The following is a 14,615-nucleotide window of genomic DNA, read 5'->3' on the forward strand; positions in this document are numbered from 1 at the left end:
ATGTCTTTATGACATTTTGTTAGTACTTCATTTTTACAAACATGGTGAAGCAACTCCTGAATACATTACATTTTCAAGAACTTTGGACAAAACTGTCAGACGTGAGATTGGGCAGTAGGTGTTATCATCAGACCTATCCCTCTTTTTATGCAATGGTTTAACAATAGCATATTTCAGCCTAAACAAAAGAAATGCTGTGTCTCAGTAAGATACTACATATGTGGCTGAGAATCCTATTTATCTGTTGGGAACAAGTTTTTAGTACTCTGTTGGAAATGACACCAATTCCATATCAGCTTTTACTTTTGAGTGAATTTATTATTTTCCTAATTTCAGTAGGAGAGGCAGGTTAAATTTCAATTTTGTCAAATTGCGTAGGTATTGCTTCTTCCGCATACAGCCTTGCATTTTTAATGAACAGCTGTTTCCTATTTTAGCTACAACACTTAAAAAATGAGTAATAAATATTCTTCCACTTCTGACTTTTAGTTAACAAACTTTTCATTGAGTTTGACAGAAATACAGCCTTCCTGTGCTCTCAGTTGCTCTATTATCCTTTTCACAATTTTCCAAATTGTTTTAATTTTATTATCAGAGGCGCTAACCTCAGACATAATGCACATACTTCTGGACTTTTTAATAATTTTCCTTAATACAGTGCAATAGATTTTATAATTTCTGGCTGTTTTTGGATCATTAGTCCTTTCAGCTGTAAGATACATTTCCCTTGTGTATTTCCAAGATATTTTTATCCCTTTAGTAATCCAAAGCTTTTTAGATGGTTTCTCAGGGAAACTGGTTTCAAATATAGTTACAAATGTATCATGAAACAGGTTAAATTTTCAACTAGCATCAGGTTTCCTGTGCACCTCATCCCAGTCTAACTGCTGCAAGCTTTCCCTAAAATTTGCAATTGCTAAATCGTTAATTCAGTGCACTAGTTTGGGGAATGTGTTGCATTAATGTATGGGGCTACACCATATACTGTAACTAGCCGTGCATCACGACCAGAAAGACCATTCTTAACAGGAAAAGCTTTTGTTTGATTAAATTTATCTTGGTTTATAAAAAAAATTACCTATCACTGTACAGCTTCCTATACTGCCCGAGTAGGTAAACCAATAACTGATGTCAATCTGAAGAAACCATGTAATACTTCATGGCCATTCTTTTTATCACACTCTTCTAGAAAATCTACATTGAAATCCCCACAAACAATAAATTACTCCTCTCTCGCTGACAGATAGCACAACAAAGAACCCAAATATTTCATAAATATTTCCCAATTGGGACCCATACACAGCTTCAATTATAAAAGTACCGTTACTTAGTTTAATCTTGCAGGCAGATGCTTCTGTATGTTGCCCTACACAATGTTTTTAGTTTCTAAATTTTTCAGACTATGGGTTGGGTTGGTTTTGGGGAAGGAGACCAGACAGCGAGGTCATCGGTCTCATCGGATTAGGGAAGGCTGGGGAAGGAAGTCGGCCGTGCAGTTTCAGAGGAACCATCCCGGCGTTTGCCTGGAGTGATTTACGGAAATCACGGAAAACCTAAATCAGGATGACCGGACGCGGGATTGAACCGTCGGCCTCCCGAATGCGAGTCCAGTCAGACTATGATAAATTGTAACATGTATGGCCACTCCTCCTCTCTCCATGTGACTCTACTTACAAGTGCTGAAATTTTATATCCACCTACATTTGCATTTTCCATATTTGTGATATATGTTGTTCAGACAGGCGTAGTAAATCTCTTCCATCATCAGTTTCTAAATCTTCTAAACAAACAAGAAGCTCACCTACTTTGCTTTTTAATCACCTGATGCAATATTCTGATTTTATTTGTCACTACTTTTATGAGAATTTTGTGATATACTAGCATTATTTTTCACTGTACTTTTGTGAGAATCTTGTGATACTTTTTGCATCTCTAGTACCTGCCTGTCCGAGCTTCTCATTAAGCTTAATTTCATTCAATATTAAATCATTGGACATTGATCTTAGCGTAAAAAGCAGGTACTCCCATGAGTTTCAGTGCCCACCTTAAAGATTTTGCTTTCATTCCGGCCAATTTACCCTTCCCTTTCCTGCTGAGATACGGGCCATGCCTTGTGAAGTCCCAACTACCAATAGTATCAACAGGAAACAAACTCACGCCTAACAAAGTAGCCACCCGAAGCAACTGATCTAACTCAAAATTGACCCTCCTGGCAAAGCTGTTAATTTGGGGCCAATCATACCACATGAAAGCAGGAACCATCCAACATTTGTACAGTTCGTTGCAGATGCTATTTTTACCAGATCACACTCACTATTGTAGCCCTGATTCCCATCAATACTGTTTCCTGCCCCACCCATATCACAATATGGTCCTGCTTTGTAAAACCTTTGCACAATGATCCTATGTCCTCTAGCATTTGGCTAAGATATGCACTGAGTTTGAAAAAGCTTGTGACCTGGTACCTGTCACCTTATTTTTCCTGCAAGATCTGACCCACACCTCTTCCATGGCTACTATCTAACAACAGAACTTCCCTCCCGTTTTCTATTTCTTTTGAAACAGATGGTTTCCTAGTGAAAATTTGTTGAGAATTAACTATACTCACATCTATTTGAGTCTCTTTCTTAGTTAACTGAGGTAGTAAGGCAAATCTATGGTTTTTGTCAATGATGAAACTGTCACTGTTCTATTTCTGTGAACCCTGTTCCTTCCTACCACTTGCCACACATGGAAGTGTGTTGGGATCATTGCTGTCCATTTTGTATATTAATGACCTTACAGAAATATTACACGAGCCTCAGACTTTATGCAGATGACGCATTTATCTACAGTGAAGTACTGTCTGAAAGTAACTGTATAAATATTTAATCACATGTCGATAAGATTTCAAAGTGGTGCAGAATTTGCCACTTGCCTTAAATGTTCAGAAATGTAAAATTGTGCACTTCACAAAACGAAAAAGCCGTAGTAGCCTATGAATTTCAGCGAGACACAGTTGCAATCGGTCAACTCGTAGAAAAACCTGGGCGTAACGCTTTTTAGGGATATGAAATGGAATGATCACTCAGACTCAATGTGAGTAAAGTAGGTGGCAGACCTCGATATGTTGGAAGAACACTAGGAAAATGCAATCAGTCTACAAAGCGGATGCTTACATATAAGTTATGCGACCCATTCTGGTATACTGCTCGAGTGTATGGGACCCATACCAAAGAGGACTAACAGGGGATATTGAACGTTTACAGAGAAGTGCAGCATGAAAGGTCGCAGGTTTGTTTGACTCGTGGCAGAGCGTCACAGAGATAATGAAGGATCTGAACTGGAAGGCTCTTAAAGACAGGCGTAAATTATCGCGAGATAGCCTATTTACAAAGTTTCAAGAGCCGGGTTTAAATGATGATCCTAGGAATATGCTGCGACTCTCTACTTATCGCTCACATACGGATCATGAGAAAAGGTTAGACTAGCTACAGCAGACAGTGAGACATTTAAAATATCATTCTTCCTGCGCTCAGTACGTGAACGGAACGGGAAGAAACCTTATTATGGAGCGTTGTCAATTCTAGTGAGAATATCAAGCAACGAAAGTAGCTGCAAGGCGCACAGTGCACCTACAGATCACAGTGTCAACTAAAACACTTCTAAATGGACTACACAAACGGATCACTCTTAGCATAGATGGTTCTGACAAGTCTACTGCAAAGAAGGCGAATGCAAAGCAAGGACTTCCGTGGTGCAAGCAACGCAAATCTGGAACCAACAAAAAGTTTACACTACTTTCTCCTACAGTAAGTGTTCACAGATGGGGAACACTTGAAGGATTGTGGACATTAATCTACACTGATTTGAGCCTGTTATCCGTTCCGCAGGAAAACTGTCTGCGAGAAACCCAGAACATGTACTCTCCTCTGAGAATGGGCCGCTATTGTTTGTTGTGCGATGATCTTGGCGTGGCACAAAATGTATAACTGACTTTTTAAAGAACCCTGGAATCCAAGCTCGCCACCAGGCCTGTCCTATAAAATGAAAGAATTAAGAAATTCAAGTCTAAGTATAGAAGAATATAGTTCTCTGTTTCAAGAACAACCGATGAACGTTATGAACGATTCCATTTCGATTATATGACAGCAATGTATCATTCACTCTTAACTGGAAATTACACTGTATGAAACTTTCTGACTGAACCAGTCTGTTTGGCTCATGAAATCATACCCTTCACTTTTGCAGGCAATGAAGCGCTGTATCGAGGTACACATTGAAATAACTGAATTTTTATAGATAGTAAACGAGAAAACTAGTATCTCGGAAATTCTGCAAAAAACAATCGAAGGAAAATGGTTACGAGGCGGTGTGGCTATTTTATGCAGGTGATATCTGTTTTGAGTGTTCACAAGCATGGGCGCCTATACGATAGAGGTGAGGGAAGGGGGCAAGACCTGAGAGGTGCGGAGCATTTTAAATGTTTTAGAAGAGGAATGGGGGCTTGTATCTAGCCATAAAAAGGTCCCATTCTATCCCTGTTGAAAGCCTGCGTAATATCGACTTTTGAACCATTTTCTTGAAAGAAAAACACTACACTATAATTTTTCCTTTCCCTGAGGTCTAGGAGGGAATCTTGCTCCAGGTTATAGGCACCTTGTTTATGGGAATCCGGATATAAGATAGATGAGAGGGCTTGCGGATGTTTTAGCTGCCTTAATATAGTGACTGCTAGATTGGAGGCTTCTATGCTCTAACATGGTAACCAGTAGCTTACCACAGCAGCCCGGACAGCACACATTTGCATGTGAATTATCTCGCCAGTGTGAAAATCCTACGGTTGAGAGGATCCAAAAAAAGGATTCGGTAAGGATTAGTCCAAAATTGATGTCTTAGAAATGTTGCAGAGAAGGATAACATGTATACCAGTCCCAGTAGATTAATTATTATTAAGAATTCCGAGACAAAAAGTTGGATGATTTTACGGTGGGGAGGGGGAACCATATAATTGTTCAAGAGGGGCGGAAACTGTTAGGAGAGCACAGAGAGACATGGAAAGTTGACAGCTTATTCTAGTTTCTGAGTATGACAATGCGCTGGAGATGCGGTGAGTGACTACAGGCTTAGACGGCAAGCAGCCATCCAACTGACACAAAGGTAAAATACTGAGAAATTTCATCTGTATTAGACGCGTGTAATTGGGTGGAAAATACAAAGGCACTCCAGAGCAGAGAAAATAGGGGATTGCGTAGCATAATTTTTGATCAGATACAGTAGGGGCACGTGCTACAACTTAAATACGATTTTAGTGAGGAGTATCATTCATCAGCATGGCTGAAACTTGATTATTTTCTGAAACTGGTTGTGTTATAGAATGTAAAGGTTATTTCGTAGTTCCGTATCTATTACTCGGTTTCTTTCATTGAGTTACTCTTGACTTTTTATTTCCCTTAAGTGTTTTGGTATGTTTTACTACAGTGTCTGAAGGAAAGGTGGTTTTGTTTGGAAAGAACACGAGATGAGAAAGACTCTCACTCATAATTCTAATGTGAAATGCCCTTTCACTTTCTTCCTGGTCTCTACAGAAGTTCACCTGCATACCTTGCGTACTAATACCCCAGAAAGAATACAAGGGTCATATAAATAACAAAATGTGTTTTGCATTACTTCCAGTTTAATTATGCTTTGGTCTTTGGAAGTCATTCAACAGTTTTTGTGAAGAGAACTTGATTCCAAAAAAATGTTCAAAAGTGTGTGAAATCTTATGGGACTTAACTGCTAAGGTCATCAGTCCCTAAGCTTACACACTACTTAACCTAAATTATCCTAAGCACAAACACACACACCCATGCCCGAGGGAGGACTTGAACCTCCGACAGGACCAGCCGCACAGTCCGTGACTGCAGCGCCCTAGACCGCTCGGCTAATCCCGCGCCGCACTTGATTTCAAGTAAGGTCTAAATAATGTAATGTCTGCTGTGTGCGCTACTTTCATCTGTAGGCCTAATGAACTCGTTCTTGCAGGACAGCAAAGGTGTAACTCACAAACACTATACATCGAAAGATGCAAAGTAAGCAGTGACTAATGATTTTATTTATAACCATTTTGAGACTGCAATGCGATTAAAATGAAGCAGTATGTTATTGATCATGTTGCATCATCATGGTGTCGGGCCAGGCACATCCCAAATCTAGCCCAAAACTGTATCTCTTGTTCAAATGTTTCTGCCACCTATCCTGAATTTTTTATGATATAGCACCAAGTGATTTTCGACTCCGGAAGAATGCATATGGGCACTGACAAGGTTCAAAGTGATGATGATGTGGTGATTCATGAGTAAGTATGTGGTGAATCTGAAGAATTCTTCTCACACGGAATCTACTCTTAGTGAGATGTTGGTACACTTTTTATTACAATGTCAACTGTGACGAAAATGAGTAACACACGTGAATTCTGTTGTAAATATTTAAAGAATAATGTATTAAGCTTATGTTCTCAGAGGTGTACAATCTACTTGATATGAGGATGGCATAAGGAGCAATACAGAACAAAATTCTGTTGCTGGAATGATGAGGAAAATCTAATAGAACATGTTCCTTAGCAGCTGACACCGAAATACGTGGTATAACATACTCTGAACTGGTAATGTATTTTTATTAAAGCAGCAATCTCTCCGTGTGAGAACAATTATCGGAGATAGACAGAAAGATCACACTCAACCAGATGTGCAAGTTCATTGTAATGACACGGTGAAAACGTCTGTAATAGGAAATACGACGGAGCCACAAATAGATAAAAAATGAGAAATTTGTCATGTACTTGTACCTGGGAAACTACAGCATGTTTGGTGAATGTATGGTAGTTGTACATGCCCCACTGAAATGACCATGATCCTAAAAAAAGTTGGTATATTTTATTAAAAGTATTATCTCAGATTAGTTGCAATATCCTTGAAATGCAAGCCGCCACATGTTAGATACTACATAAATTTGACGTCAAATGCCGACCATGTGATTCGATCGCAGAATGGACTTCACACACATGCTTCACTCCACAGCTCCCTGTTACAGCGCCACAAAAGTCTTCTGCGAGTGGATACGTAGAAGTCGCCCGCAAAGCTTCATATGTTGTGCACAACATCTGGCACACCGTCGCGAAATAGCTTCGTCGCAGTAATGTCTGGAAGCACTGTCACTTCTGCGGTAAAAGCACGGGAAACGCAAATACGATGGCGGCAAATCATTGCGCTCAGCGCTCTAACCGACTGACGCCTCGCCGTGACAGGAACGGACGTCACAGATTTGCAAGCTGGTTCGCCAGAGATGGCTCTCTGAGGTCAAGGTTGCACCGCCTGAGGCGCCGCCAGCAACTGCGCAGCAGCAACAAGAGAGCAGCGCCGCACAGGCACGCCAGAGAGTGAGCGTCGAACGAAAACAAAACCAAACCAGAGAGACTGAAATACTAGAAAGAAAGAGGTGAAGATAAGTTACACCTCATTTACACTGGAGCGAATGAAAGCGAACGAGAATTTTCAGACGATTCTCTAGTCTTCACTACCATTCAAATGCAGCTGTGAAAAAGAGTTTACACTGGAGACAAAGAACATTGCGTGCCAACGACACGAACGTTGAGTTACTGTTTCTTTGGAGTCACGCAGATTTGACAAGTAAGTTACAGACACGATGCAAAACTTCGATATCGAAATAGGATTCTTTTGCACGAAAAATAACGTGGGGTAATGTGTCTTAAGTTTTTACGTAAGCGTGAAACATGTAACTGCACTGAACACTAAATTGCAGTTCCAGCATTACTTAGCATTATTCCAAACTTTGAACGTATGTTGGTTGACACTTCTAGCTGGCTTCTCATTACAATTGAGGAGGACATTTAAAAAAACACTAATTATCGACAAGAAACATAACATTTTCTCGTTGATTATGACCAACTGGAGACATTTGCGATAGTTATTTCGAATTTCAATAGCTACTTTATCTAATGTAATTCCTGACATCTGCCATGACATATGCTACATACTAACGACTTTCTTAAGGCACTCACAGGAAAGATAATGTCAATAAAGTATGATTACTGAAATGTTAAAAATACGTACAGCCTGTGAAATAGTCTACCTCATAAAATTTCAGATAAGGCATTTTTCTGTATAATTTAAAAAAATAAGAGGAAAGAATAGCTACTTAGATAGGTTGATTTGAGAAACGCTACTCTTTCTGCAGAGTTGGGAACATAATGTAGATCATTTAGTTATTCTAGAGAGTTTTTAAATAAAAGCAATATTTGTTCTTTGCAGCTGATAAATTTAAACCACACACAAATCAAATTAAATCAAACTTCTATCAGTTTTAATTAAGCAGTTGGAAATGTTCAAAGTTTTAGGGGTGGATGCAACGTCTTCTTCCTGATGTTGTAGGTGTCAAGGGTGCCCATTCCCGGCGGCAAGACAAGGCCGCATCCTCCTCTAGCACCCAGGTAAAGGAAAAAATATTTCGAGAATATGATTTAAAAGTCGGTATTACGCAGGATTTTAACTTGGTGTTACTGGAACTTGTTTATGGCTATTTACAAGTCGCCATTCGTCTTCCAAAATATTAAAAATACTCCATACCTCCAGGCACTGATGAAACTTGTCACTCTGTGACACCAGCAATGTAGCATCTACACCTAAAATTTCGAACATTTCGGTCCCCCCTAATTAAAATCGATAGAAATTTGATTTGTACATAGCTGATTTAAATACCTCAGCAACATGATGTTCTATTCAAAAAAACTATAACTCGTTTCTGTAACACTCTGGAAAATAAATAAATAAATTTCTTTCATAATTCCAAAGAAAGAGTTTCTTATGTGAATGTATCTAGATAACTCTTGCTTTCATCTGCTATTTTGTAAATTACCGAGAAAACGTATGCTTTGTTGGAGGCATGGCAACAAGATCACAGGCAAACGATTTTCATTTAATTATCACTTCAAAAATTTCTAAAATAATGTTTACAAATAAGCCATATAATTACAGTTACCACGGACATAGTCAACGAAAATGATAACGCATTTCGTATATTTTTAATGTAAATCAACTTAATAGATACACATTCGTACCTGTTTATTTTAAAGGAAATTTACCGTGCCATTTCTTTTTAACGACAAGAAACGCAAAGCTCGTGCTTATTCACCCTGTTCCCACCTGATGGATGCATCTAATTAATTTATCGTCTTTCTCAAGTCTCCACTTGGACCTTGGAGTGCTTCCGCAATTTTCTGTCAAATATATTTCTTTTCTACTGTGGATTTCCTGGATGCCACAAGCACCTATGATATCTGTATCATTCGTTCTATCACCGATATTACATTCTCTTCCGACAGTTTAATCACTCACGCAACTCCTGTCAATAACAATACTACACTTCCCAGGCACATTAGTGTGATCACCTATCAGAAGCCTGAATAATCCCTTTTTGCAGCGCGGACTGCCACCTGACGTGCACGAAGAGTGTCAGCGAGGTCCTGGAAGGCCACTCCAGCCGTGGCCAGTTGCGCGAGGTTCGTCGGTTAGGATCCATGTCGCGAAGAGCCGGTCGAAGCGGTCCCACAGATTATCGATTGGGCTTCGATACGGGGAGTCTGGTGGCCAGGGGAGTGGGTTAAACTCACCCTGTTGCTCTTCGAGCCACTCTATGAGCTGTGTGATACACTGAACTGTCCTGCTAGTAGATGCCACCGTGCTGTGGGGGTGTACATAGTCCCCAAGGATAGATACATACTCGTATTAATACGTTGCTCCTTCGAGAATGACGAGGTCGCCAAGGGAATGCCATGAAAACATTCCCCAGACAATAACGCTCTTTCCACTGTTGCTTTCAGATGTTTCACTCCGTAAGCCTCAACGACCATCTGTCTGATGTAGCATAAAACGTGAATCATCTGAAAAGGCCACCTGTCGCCATTGATTTGACGCCCAGCTGCGGTACTGGCGTGCCAGTTCCAGCTTTCGCCTCCATGAACAGCGTGAGCGCATGAACCAGGCGCCTACTGCGGAGGCCAACACGCAAGAACTTTCGCTGAACGGTAGTTGAGGAGACATTGCTGGTAATCCCTTGGTTCAAGTGGGCTGTTGGTTGTTCAAAAGTTGCACGTCTATTCGTCCGTACACATCTCCTCAGCCGTCCTTCACCCATGTGATGCACCACAGTTGCCTCGGCGCCGGTTTTGGATATCACCATTTTTCCATTGACGGTATACTTTAACCATGGTGGCACGCGAACAGTCTACAAATTAACCGCTTCGGAAATGCTTCCACCCTGGTCCGAAAGCCAATGCCGATTCCTTTTTCTTTCTTTCTTTCTTTCTTACACTGTTGCCATGTTCCGCACTGACGCAGGGTCGACATTGTTAGGAACGGATTTGGCAAGGTTAGTGGAAAGGGGTGGCCGGATGCCCTTCCTGCCGCCACCCCGTGCCCCCCAGGACAGAATAAGTGTACCCCTACTGTCTGCGTCGAGTGTAATTCATGGAATAGTGCGAACGTGTTCAGATGTCTATGAGCCGTGTAACTGAGGCGGAACGTGGGGACCAGCCCTGTATTCACCTAGCAGAATGTGGAAAACCGCCTAAAAACCACATCCAGGCTGGCCGGCACCCCGACCGACGACGGTAATCCGCCGGGCGGATTCGATCCGGGGCCGGTGCGCCTACCCGAGTCCAGGAAGCAGAGCATTAGCCCGCTCGGCTAACCTGGCGGGTAATGATGATTCCTTTTTGGACGTCAGAGAAATCGCTCCGTTTCCGCTTTACGACAACGACTGCACTGTTTTCGGCGTCTGCTCCACTGCTAGTGTTGCCACCTGCCGTCTGTGAGTGGCTATTGCACGTTGACGTCGAACATAGGCAGCGATCACATTAATGTGAATGGGCCGTGTAGACCGCTCGTAAACCAGACGAATTCTCTCTGAGCAGTTTTCGCGCCAAGTAAAAAGGAAGCGAACTTCTTTTGATGAATCGCTGAAAGACCGACAACAGCGGAACACGAGCGAGCACTAGCGAATGCGAACCGAACGCGAAAGATTACAATCGCCGAGTATTACACCAGAGAGGATTTTCATTCGCTGACGTTAGTTCGCTTACGTTCGTTATGCTTTACTGCGCACCAAAAGAAGTTAGCGGATAGGTGTTTACTGCACAGAATTTGCACCTGACGGCGAGCTTCTGAAATGCCATCAGACGACAGATCAGAAAAAAACGTGGACGCCGCGAATTCGAAATGCAGTACAATGTTGACAGATCATTGCATTCTGTTGCTGCCAAAAAACTCTGATATTTTTAATGTGATATTGAAGAGTGGCAGACGGTGGACGTAATGCATCAAGATTAGTTTCAATGAAGCAAGGCATTCTCAGTTATTTTTAGAGATTATACGAGATATGGTGGAAAGGGATCGTAGGAAAATAAGATGGCGACTTGTACCGTTATGTAACGTGGTTACATTCCAATTCGGAATTCAGAAACAATCATGTAATCATGAACACTGAAGAGCCAAAGAAAGTGCTACACCTGCCTTAAATCGTATACGGCTCCTGCGAGCACCCAGAAGTGCCGCAACACGACGTGAAATGGACTCGATTAATGTCTGAAGTAGTGCTGGAGGGAACTGACGCCATGATCCTGCAGAGCTGTCCTTATCCGTAAGAGTATGAGGGGGTGGAGATCTCTTCTGAACAGCATGTTGCAAGGCATCACAGGTACACACAAAAATGTTCATGTCTGAGGAGTTTGGTGGCCAGTGGAAGTGTTTAAATTCAGAGCCGAGCCACTCTGTAGCAATTCTGGACGTGTGGTGCGTCACATTGTCCTGCTGAAATTGTCCATCGGAATGCACAATGGACATGAATGGATGCAGTGGCCAGAGAGGGTGCTTATGTACGTGTCATCTATCAGAGTTGTACCTAGACGTATCAGGGGTCCCATATCACTCCAATTGCGCACGCCCCACACCATTACAGAGCCTCCACCAACTTGGACAGTCCCCTGTTGACATGCAGAGTCCATGGATTCATGAAGCTGTCTCCATACTCATACACGTCCATCTGTTCGATACAATTTAAAACGAGGCTCGTCCGATCAGGCAACATGTTTCCAGTCGTCAACAGTCCAATGTCCGTGTCGTCGGGCCCAGGCGAGGCGTAAAGCTTTGTGTCGTGCAGTCATCAAGGACACACGAGTGGGCCTTCGCCTCCGAAGGCCCATATCGATGATTGCATTGAATGGTTCGCACGCTGACACTTGTTGATAGCCCAGCATTGAAATCTGCAGCAATTTGCAGGAGGGTTGCATTTCAGTCAGGCTGAACGATTCTCTTCAGTCATCGCTTGTCTCGTTATTGCAGGATCTTTATCCGGCCGCAGTGAAGTTGGGGATTTGATGTTTTACACTCGTGAAATGGCCGTACGGGAAAATCTCCACTTCATTGCTACCTCGGAGAAGCTGTGTCTCATCGCTCGTGCGCTGACTATAACACCACATTCAAATTCACTTAAATCTTGATAACCTGCCACTGTAGCAGCAGTAAGCAATCTAACAACTGCGCCAGACACTTGTCGTCTTATGTAGGTGTTGCCGATCGCAGCGCCATATTCTACCTGTTTACATATCTCTGCATCTGAATACGCTTGCCTCTACCAGTTTCTTTCTGGCAGTGGTAGGGTCCTAGACAGTATATAACACGTCACGAACTGGAGCTAAAATCATGTGCTGTCGATCACATTGTCGAGCATTTCATCGACTTATCTAGCGCTACACCTGAGAACATACACCTGTATCTAACTATCTTCGTCGAAACAGGGCTCGAAAGGCCCAACGGTTCCAACTGGTCACCGGCCAACCGGTCACCGGTAGGCGGATGAGCATGAGGAGGGCTATGTGATCAGCACACTGCTGTCCCAGCCGTTGTCAGTTTCGCGACCAGAGCCGCTACTGCTCACTGAAGTAGCTCCTCAATTGGCCTCACAAGGGCTGAGTGTACCCCACTTGCCAACAGCGCTCGGCAGACTTGGACGGTCACCCAGCGACGTGCGAGCCGAGCCCTACAGCGCTTAACTTCGGTGATCTGATGGGAACCGGTGTTACCACAGCGGAAAGGCCGTTGGCATACTTACACTAGGCTTTCATATACTTGTCTAGGGCATATTGACTCAGAATTGTATTAAATAGAGTTCTCATCTCGCAGTACTGTCCTAGGTTTTCGGGGATTCAAAGTCGCCTCGCAGATATTCCCAATTTGACTCCCCCTTACACCCCACTAGCAGCTCGCATGGTATTTGGTTGACAGGCCCCTCACTCGACTATGTGTCATTACTCCAGTTATGTGCTCTACTGAGAGAAAAAAAAAAGAAGTTGCCAAACCAACACGTATAATATTTGCGCGATGTGAGGATACTCATTGTAGAGCCTAATCTCTCAGATCATTTTCTTTTCGATATAATTACTTGACATTTGGTTTAATAACACCATATGAGTGTGACCGAAAGTTTCACTATTCCACCATTTTATGTTTGGCTGCTGCTAACACTTTATGTTCAGCAGAGATTTGAATATGGAGCTATCATGCAATTTTATTTCAACCAAACCATGAACGATACAGAATTTTCCTACTTCATTAATAAAGGGATCTATCGGCTATAATACACCCAAAATCGAGAAGATGCTTTCCTACGTGTAGTTTGGTTACAAAAAAAAAAAAAAAAAAAAAAAAGTGGAGTCCAACAGCTCGCCTAGAACTAAAACGCTTCCTTTGGTAAACCAAACTCCTTTCGTCACTGCTACTAATCATTTTAAGTACAATCACTCCAGATCTCTGTCAAATATGTAAATATCTGGCGCAATTCTTCCTCAGTTTATCATGCAGATAAGAATAACTGAATAATTTGTACAAGTGAGCAATGTCAGGTCCAGTGTGTAACAGGAAAACTTACATATAGTGAAATGTATAACTGTGACATATTATCAGTTACCTCCTTCTTTTGGATGCCAGTACCGCAACTTGACGTCAAATGAATGGCGACAGGTGGCCTTTTCAGATGAATCACATTTTATTGCAACGTCGGACAGATGGCCGTTGAGGCGTACGGTTGGAAACGGCGTGTAGGGCTCCCCGCAACACGAATTGGCATGGACTCGACTAATATCTGAAGTAGTGCTGGAGGGAACTGACACCTTGAATCCTGCAGGGCTGTCCATAAATCGGTAAGAGTACGAGGGGATGGAGATCTCTTCTGAACAGCACGTTGCAAGGCATTCCAGATATGCTCAATAATATTCATGTTTGAGGAGTTTGGCAGCCAGTGAAAGTGTTTAAACTCAGGAAAGTGTTCCTGGAGCCACTCTGTAGCAATTTTGGGCGTGAGGTGAAGCATTGTTCTGCTGAAATTGTCCATGTCCATCGGAATGCACAATGGACATGAATAGACGCAGGTGATCAGGCAGAATGCTTACGTAGGTGTCACCTGTCAGAGTCGTATCTACACGTATCAGGGATCCCGTATCACTCCAACAGCACACGCCCCACACGATCACAGAGCCTCCACTATCTTGAACAGTCCCCTGCTGACATGCAGGATCCATGGAT

The 14,615-nt window shown here is 42.3% G+C and overlaps 1 pseudogene; it reads right to left on the reverse strand.

Moving 5' to 3' along the window:
- Nucleotides 1-13,019: 13,019 nt before the first annotated feature.
- On the reverse strand, nt 13,020-13,138 carry LOC124559973 (annotated as a pseudogene).
- Nucleotides 13,139-14,615: the final 1,477 nt, after the last annotated feature.

The sequence above is a fragment of the Schistocerca americana genome, chromosome 1 (genome assembly GCF_021461395.2).
Source record: "Schistocerca americana isolate TAMUIC-IGC-003095 chromosome 1, iqSchAmer2.1, whole genome shotgun sequence".
NCBI classification, from domain to species: Eukaryota; Metazoa; Arthropoda; class Insecta; order Orthoptera; family Acrididae; genus Schistocerca; species Schistocerca americana.